Source organism: Neomonachus schauinslandi, chromosome 10 (genome assembly GCF_002201575.2).
Source record: "Neomonachus schauinslandi chromosome 10, ASM220157v2, whole genome shotgun sequence".
Taxonomy (NCBI): domain Eukaryota; kingdom Metazoa; phylum Chordata; class Mammalia; order Carnivora; family Phocidae; genus Neomonachus; species Neomonachus schauinslandi.
This window is the reverse complement of record NC_058412.1, coordinates 137,715,054-137,723,643: the sequence shown is the minus strand read 5'-3', so window position 1 is coordinate 137,723,643 and position 8,590 is coordinate 137,715,054.

Below are 8,590 nucleotides of genomic sequence, written 5' to 3'. Positions count from 1 at the left end.
TGGAGGGTCTGCTGTGCTTTGGCCCCACACGTCCCAGGCCGGCAGGACATCCTGGGCCCCGCCGTGTGGCCTCATCTCCAGCCCCGAGTGGCTCCTCCTGCCCGGGCCTGAAGTGGCCAGCCCCTCTGTGCCTCCCGCCTCCCCGGAGCTGCAGCATCCGGAAAGGGGCGCAGCTTGGGAGGGAAGGCTGGGTCAGGGTGCTGCTCCCGTGCATGTGCGTGTGTGTGTCCGTGTGTCCGTGTGTCCATGAGCCAGGACAGGCAGGCCTGTAGCAGGTGGGGGCCCTCCAGCCTGCTCAGCCTCTTCCCGGCTTCCCCACCGAGGGCACGGACTGCCTTGAGCTCCCTTGCCCTGACTCACTGGCAGGGAGACCCTTCCTGGGGAGTGGGGGAGGCCGGAGGGCAGCTGTTGGGTTAGGCAGTGAAGTCTAGTCCCAGAATCTGCAGGCCCCAGTCTTCGCTCAGGAGAGTGGGCACGGCTGCTCCTTGCCCCCAAGCCTTGTGGAGATGGGCCGTATGGGGTAGCTGCTCTCCCAGGGCGGGCCCACTGGACTCCCACCGAACAGTGACACGTCTGCTGCCGTTGTTGCTCAACACCCATCCCCCAGGCATGGAGTTCTCCACTGTCCTGATGCCCCACCCCCAATCAGGACACCTTCACTGCCCTGCTGCTGGTCTCCCGCCCGAGGGTGTGGCAACCCCAGGATCCCTTTGCCCAGCGTGGACTGGCCCGTGTCTGTGCATCGTCTGGTTTGCTGGATTCATTAACTAAACCAAGTTCAAGGCCGTCTTCCCTGCCTGGCACTGAGCTGGGCCTGAGGAAGCCCGTGGGGGGCAGGGACCAGGCCTCCTCCATCTGCCCTGGCTGGAAGGGGGTCCTCAGGGCTGGGGCAGCACTGAGCCCTCCTGGGCCACCGTTCTGCTGCTTTTGCCACCAAAGCCTGGCTTCTGGAAGATGGAGGTGTGCCAGCCCCTCTGGGTGCCCCAGTGGATCCTGGGGGGCAGTGGCTCTCAGGCAGGGAGGGAGGCGGCTGCCCTGTGGTTCCCCGTCCACCCTCCGGAAGGGGCTTTCTCCGAACACCTACCTCTGGGAGTGGAACGGCTGTCACTCCTTCCTGGTGTGAGCATCTGGAGACAGGAGCCTTCCCTGAGTCAGGAGGGATCCCACGCCTGCCGAAGTGTGGGCCTGCCTGGGCAGAAACAGCTTGGACCCGCCCCTCCCAGCGCTGAGGCCCCTGGAGGGTCCCTTCCTCTGCCTGGGTGGACGGAACTTACCCCGGGTGATGGTTCACCCCAATTTGGGCGGGCAGCCCAGGCTGCACATGGATCCAGGGGGCGGTTGCTGGGGCCCTGGGTTGGGAGGACTCCCACACACGTTGTCAGCACTGCGTGGGGCCCTGCATTGAGGAGCTGGGCCGTGTGGGGTGGGGAAGGGGTCCAACTCAGCTCTAGGCAGCCCTGCAGACCCTCCTCCCCACTGCCTGCCCCTCACACCTCAGGCCAGAGTCTCAGGCTTGAGGGTCTGTGCACCCTGAGAGTGGGGGTGTCTGTGTGTAGGAGGATTTTCTGGGTATAAGTTCTGGAGTTTTCGTGAGTTTCTCAGAGGGGATGTGAGCCTAGGCCGCCCTGGCGGGGATGTGGTCTCGGCAGGTGGGGCTTGCGGGCCTGCTCTGGGCAAGTCCACGGAGGATCCTTTGGGAGCCTGGATTGGGTGTGACCCCTGCGCTTGAGGGGAGCCGGGCAGTTTCTCCTTCGAGGGGATCCCTCCGCGTGGTTTCTCTATGGCTGAAGGGGGAATGTGCCTGTCGTGTGCTGGTCTCAGATGTATCTCTGGGAGCCTAAGAGAGGCCTGTTTTCACTGGTGGGGAAGCTGAGGCCAGGCGAGGCTGAGTCAGCTCCAGAGCTGTCCCACTCAAGCTGAAAGAGGGCTCTGCCTTGGAGACGAGAGTTTTGGGGTGCAGATTGCTTGACCTTTCCAACATCTGAAAGCCACTTTGAGTTGTCAGGATGAAACTGGGTTTAAAATGGGCTGGGTGGCAAATGCTGGGGACGGCTGAGCTTGTGAGTCTGGGCTCAACGTGCGGCTCACTTTTTGTGAGTTGTTTTCTCTTGGGCTGGGCCACCAAGCCCTCTCTGTCCTCAGATGGCGCCTGCTCCGGGGTCTGCTGGGGGCTGCTGGGCCCGGCGTGGTCTCGTGCTACGCCGCAGCAGGCTGGGGTCCAGGGCCTCAGGGCCTGCCGCGGTCCCCTGCGTGGCCTTGGCTAACCCAAGTGGGGTCACACTCTTGGCCTGCACAGGCCACCTGCTGTCCCCTCTTGCTTGTCTGCCGCCGGTGGGCCTCCCGGGGGGCAGGTGGAGCCTCTGCCCTCAGCCTTGGCCCTGAGTGTCTGTCGCTCTGTTCCTTGGTCTGACCGCATTTGATGGTTGAGTGTGGCCCGGGGAGGCGGTTGGGGTCCTTCTGCTGACGGAACATTCTGTTTCCAGAAGGAGGCTGGAGTCTGCGTGGCTGTGTTCTCAACTGCTTTCAAGTCGCAGACCTCTCTCCATCCTTGGGGAGGGAGGACCCACCGAGAGTCGGAGAACCTTATGGAAATTTCCCCAAAGGTGGGACCACCAGGAGAGTTGTGGTTTCCAGGGAAACCGGGGCTGACCAGACCATCCTCGCTGGCCTGGAGACCTCAGCCTCCTTGCAGGATTTCTTACCCTCACCAAGTAGTTTAAAGCGAGGTCAGACCCTGACAATTCAGTCCCGTCTAACATCCACTGTGTCCACTGTTGCGCTGTGGAGTCCCCCACACCCCTGTGTCTGCAGGCCGGTAGGGTCGGTGGGAAGCTCAGTGCTCGACGGCTTCCCGGGTTGGAGCGGAAGGAATCTCGGTTTTATCAGACGTCTGTACAAGTCAAATTTTCCAATTCCAAAGACTCGGGAGGAGTTGGCCAGCGACGTGGACACAGCAGTGTCCGAGTGTGCCGAGCTCCGTGTCTGACAAGACTTAAGGCCCAGCAGGTCTTTGAAGGAGCGGGTTACGTCCAGTCGTGGATGGAGTGCGTCTCGAGGGTGTTTCACAGCTTGTTTAGTTTATACGTTAACCCACAGGCCTTGGTCAATCTCTGCTCCCGCCTGTCTGGGATGTAGGCCCCATGCCTCTGTGGTGGCTATCACTCAGCAGATACCCTGGGTCCCTGCCGGGGAGAGCCACGGGGCTAGCCTTGAGGAGTGGGCTCTCTAGCTGTCCCGTGGAAGGAACAGGGTCCAGAGGACTGAGCCCCTTGGGGCATTTCCTGGAAGAAACCAGCGGCAGGGTCTTGGGTTTGGAGAGGGCAGGCCCCTCAGGGTAGAACCTCTGTGCAGGACGGGGGGAGAGCATGCGTCACGTGTTCTGTGCCTCTGAGAATCCACGGGAGGTTGGACAGGGCAGGTGGGGCCAGGGGCCAGGCCTGGGGTCCAGGCCCTGTCCTGTTCAAAGGCTCAGGACCGTGGGTGGGCCCTGGGCTGGACGCCTTGGAGAGGCGAAGCTCAGGAGGGATGTTGGTGCCTGACTCTGGTTGTTGGAGACCGTGCCGGGATACCCCGAATGTGCCTCCTGTTAAATATTCTCGGGTACAAACGTAGGCTCGTTCCTGGACGGACATTGCCGGGTACGTGTGTTAGGAACAGACATCCCCATGTTACCCCCACGGGGGTCACCCTGTCTCCATTTCCACTGCTTGTTAGGCGTGTCACTTAAGTGGCTCCCTATTTGTGGCGCGATGTTATCTCGTGGTTTGGAGGGCGTGTTTGGGTGAGGGACGGGGAGTGGTGTGGACCCCTGGCTCTGGGCTAGCCTGACTGGGCTCCTGCCTCCACCGACACCCCCAGACCCTGGACCCCAAGTTTCCTTGTCTGTAATGTGGGCTAATAATTCTGTGTTTACTTTCTGCGAGTCATCGACCGGATGCTCGGTGTGTGTGACGCTCCCAGAGCTCGCGGCTGTTGCTCTTAGGTCTCCATGGCTGTGGTTTAGCAGAACGAAAAGCCCTGCCCAACAGAGAGACTGGACAGCCAGGCGGATGGAGGTTGGCCTGTCTGGACAGCTCCCGCGGCCGCCCTCCCGCCGCTCCGCCCAGCCGTGGCAAGCCCGCAGTCCCATCGGCCAGTGGCTGGGCCTGGATCAAGAGGTTTGTGGCTGCTGGTAATGAGGCCGCACACTTAGACGTGGGGCCCCATCTGACGCTTCAGATGCTTGCTTGTGTGTTTGTCCCGGGGGACTGGCCATTTTCCTGAAGGAATTTGCTTGCTCTGCAGCTGCCTGGCTATCGGGACACGTCTTCTGTTCACGGCTGAAAGGCGCACATTCCCAGCATCCTGAGCCTCCAAACACCGAGGCAGGAGCGTTTTTGGCTTGACAAGCAGCTCAGGTTGTACTGATGGGGTCCCCGAGGACCGCTGGCCTCTGCCTGGGCGTCCTGACCAGCCCCCACTGTCCTTGGTCCACGCAGGCCTCAAGGCGGAGCCCACCCCCAGCTGCCCTGTCCGCAGAGCATGGGAGCCGCCTCCGGGCACGCCGCTTTCTCCTGCAAGGGCTGGAGCTCGGCTGTGCTTTCCGACGGCTGGTGGCTCCAGCCGCCTCTTACCATGGTGCCGGGTTTGTGGCGACGCCCCGGCCGCCGTGGGCGGAGGAAGCGTGTCTTCCACTGGGGCTGCGTGGCACCTTTCCACCTGCCCAGCAAAGCCGGAGCCGCTCAGTTGACCCCGAGCTGGAAAGAAGAGGGTCGTGCAGATCTGAGGTTGACCCCAGAGAACAGCATCTTCCGTGCTGGGGGAGGGTTTTTTTTTTTTTTTAAGATTTTATTTATTTATTTGAGAGAGAGAGAATGAGAGACAGAGAGCATGAAAGGGAGGAGGGTCAGAGGGAGAAGCAGACCCCCCGCCGAGCAGGGAGCCGATGCGGGACTCGATCCCGGGACTCCAGGATCATGACCTGAGCCGAAGGCAGTCGCTCAACCAACTGAGCCACCCAGGCGCCCCAGGGGGAGGGTTTTGAACAAAGCACTTGTTCTGGAAATGACTCAGTTTTGCACCTTGCCCCCGGGCCCCACACTCCACAGGGGTCATGCATCCCACTGACCCCCCCCCCCCGCGGTGGGACAGCAGTGGACCCCGAAATGAGCTTGCTGTCCCTGATTAGTTTCCACGGAGGTGGGTGCGTGTAGGAGAGGGTCAGTGGCGGACGTGACTTTCCCTAAAGCCTGTCTCTTCCTTATGCGAATTTAAAAAGCTGTGGCGAGGGGCGCCTGGGTGGCTCAGTCGGTCAACGTCTGGCTCTTGGTCTCAGCTCAGGTCTCGATCTCAGTCATGAGTTCAAGCCGCACGTTGGGCTCCACGCTGGGTGTGAAGTCTACTTAAAAAAGAAAAGTTCATGGCCAGAGTCGGAGGGGAGGTGGTTCTGGGGTTGTTCAGCAAGTGGACTGGTCTGGAGTTGCGCAGAGGGAGGGCTAGAGTTTCTGTTGTTGGAAGCTGGTCTAGATCATGCTTTTAATTCATCCAGAAGGACAGGGCTGAAGAGCCTGGGATGACAGTGCCCCTGATTGGGAGCACTCTGGCTGAGCTGGGACCTGCATTCCAAAGGCTCTGCCAGATCAGGGCCTCCCGGGGGCACCTGGAAGGTCAACATTTCCAGAAGAATAAGGTGCTTCTAAAATGATTTGCTCTAAATACGTTTGCATGGCTTTCTCTGCAGGAGTCTGGCTGAGCGTGCCAGGATGGGTCCTTGTTGGGAGCCCATGGGGATGAGGCTGGGGACTCATTGTGGGAACGGAGGGCCCGGCACGGTCACCGACAGGCACCCTCTGCAGGTCTGAGTGCTGATTAAGGAACCACTTGTCAGCCCTGCTGTGCACCCAGCCTCACCCTTTCCCGGTGGAGGGTGGGGAAGTTGGTCCCCGTGGGGCAGGGATGCAGGTCCCTGTGTGGGTTGAAGCTAATGTTTCCTCCTCCTTCCTGGGCCTTGGTTAGTGCGGGTCTTGCTCGTGGGGGTGGTCAGGTCTTGGAAAGGGGGTCTTCTAACCCTTCCTCAAGTCTCGGACGATAGGGACAGGATTGTCCTCAGATGCTTCACACACCGGCTGTCAGTCAGCCCCCAGATGCTGAGGTCAGGGTCCGTAATGGACCGAAGGCCACTTGACACATGGGGCAGCCGGGATTCAGGCCTAGCAGATACTTCTCCAGCAGCCCCCATATATGGCGTGGAGACTCCTGCTTCTGGGGGGGGCGCGACCTGCCCATGGAGGGGTCTGGCTCCTCCCCAACCACCAGCTGCCCATAGCCTTAATCCTACTAGTTAGCATCTGGGGTTGGCTGAGGGGAGGAGATGCTGGGGAGGGCAGGACCCTGCCCTCTGGCAGCTCTGTGCAGAGGCCGTGAGGGTTGGGGCCATGGCTGCTTCTCTTGGGGGAACTGGGGATGGGTGTGTTCCAGACCCGCCCAGAGTCTGACCTCATCTGCAGGATGTGCTCCAGAGCTGAGTGTTATTAGCCTCTACCCGTTCCCCGGCTTGAATAAAATTAGGTTTCTAATTCTTTTGGATTACTTGGAATAATTTTGTAACTGTACAAAAAGTCCTAATGGGAGTCATCAGGAACAGCGTCCCCGGATATCCCTCCATCATCCGTGGGGGTGGCAGGTTGGCAGCTCACAGTGAACCTGGCCGCAGAGCGTCCTCCTAGATTGCTCCTGGCCATGTGCGGAGTGCCGCTGTCCCCCACCCAGCCGCTCCCTCCCCTAGGTCTCATCTGGTTTGCTTTGTCGTTCCACGGACCTCAAGAGTTTAGAACGGCTGAGTGTGCTTTTTCATTCAGGCTTGAAAAAAATATTTGAAGGGTTCATAGGAGGAAAAGGCCAATTTCTCCTGGGACCCCAGGCTGGTGCAGGGGGAGGTGGTGAAAAGCTTTGGGAAACACAGAGAGAAGCCGGTTCAGCTGAAGCAGGTGTGGAAGTGGGAGGAGCCGTCTCTGGCCTGCAGGCCTGGCTGGGTCCATGGGAGTTTAGAAGTGTGTTCAGCCACAGAGACAGAGCCTCAGTGAGCCTCCCGCAGGAGGGCAGGGCCTGACCCAGCTGTTTTTCATGTGCAGAAGGGCAGAGCAGGGAAGTGGGAGCATTTTGGAGCTTAGGTCCCAGGTGGGCCTGGGAGGCCCTGGACCGCTCGGTTCCATCTCCAGATTTAGCCGCTGGTGCTCCTGGGGTTCTTTCCTCCCAGTTAGCATTCTTGCTGGCGTATCCAAGAGGGTCCTCTCTGACGTGCGTTGTTCAATTAGCTGAAAGCCGAATCAATATGGCATGGCCCGAAATCAGGTGCTTCATCGCGGGCAGCCCTATCTGAGCCCAGACAGCGCTGCCGATCTGAGCGAGGGGCGTCAGCAGCTTCTGAAAGAAACACTTGGGGATGGTGCGTTATCTTCTCTGATGACAAAAATAATACACACCCATTGTAGGAAGTTGCGAAGATGCTGACAAACACAGGAAGAACATTTGTCTCCCTGATTTATTTTCAAGCATCTGTGCCCATCTAGGCATTTTTTAATCAAGATAGGATGCAGACTTCTATCATCCTTTTCTGTGTTAAAGATATACTGTGGAATTTCCCCATGGAATTAGATGTGTGTGTTTGGTGAGTTGTTGGGCTTAGTCTCTGAGAAGAGCTCCTTGAGGGGGAGGAGACAGTGGCTGTGGGCTCTGGCCTGGAGAGTGGACCCCAAGCCCATGCCTGGTGGCCATCCAGGGGGAGGACGAGGACTGGCCCAGGAGGGGCCGTGTTAAAAAGATGTCCACCTGGGGGTGAGCTCTGTGTCGCTGGCTGGAAGCGTGTGAGTGGAGTCCAGGAAAACGCCCACTGAGATGTTTTTAGGGGACCATGTGCCAGAGCTATGAGCCCTGGGAGCATGGGGACAGGACCAGCCCAGGAGCTGGTTAGAGGGTCTTCAGGAAGAGTCTGGGGGAGACTGACACTGGGGGCATCAGGCCTGACTGTCCCATCAATCTCAGGGGGCAGCAGGGTGGGGAGGCTGGGGTGCAAGGGGCCCTTGATCAGGGGCACCGTGTTGGGGTGGCCTGAGCACCTGAATGGGTTCCTGGGCTCGTGAAGGGAACGTGGGATGCTGTTCTGTGGGGTGTGGTCCTCCTGACCCCCCTGTTGAGCACTTTGCCCCCAAGAGCTAATGTCTCCTCGGCAGATGACAGGTTCTGCTAATTGTGTCCGGACCCCGGAGCTCACAGCATAGCAGTGCCGCCTCAGGGGACCCCTCCTCACCCTGCTCCTGCACCAGGCTTCCCTGTGATTGTGCGGACGCACTGTCTTTCCCCAGTCCTCTGCTGTTCCTTGTGGGGCATGACCTTGTGTTTCGTGAGCTGCATCGGCCCCATTGTGAGTTCACGTGTGGCCAGGGTCCCCAGAGAGGGCCATGCCCCTCCTGGTCTCAGGACCCTCATGCTCTGCCTTTGGAAGCCCTCTGGGTCCCTCTGGGACACAGGCCTCCTGTCCACGGGCCCCTTCTTGACCCCTTGCTCCTGTCCTTTTCAGCGGTGTTTGGAGACAGTGCGGCATGCACCATTGAGC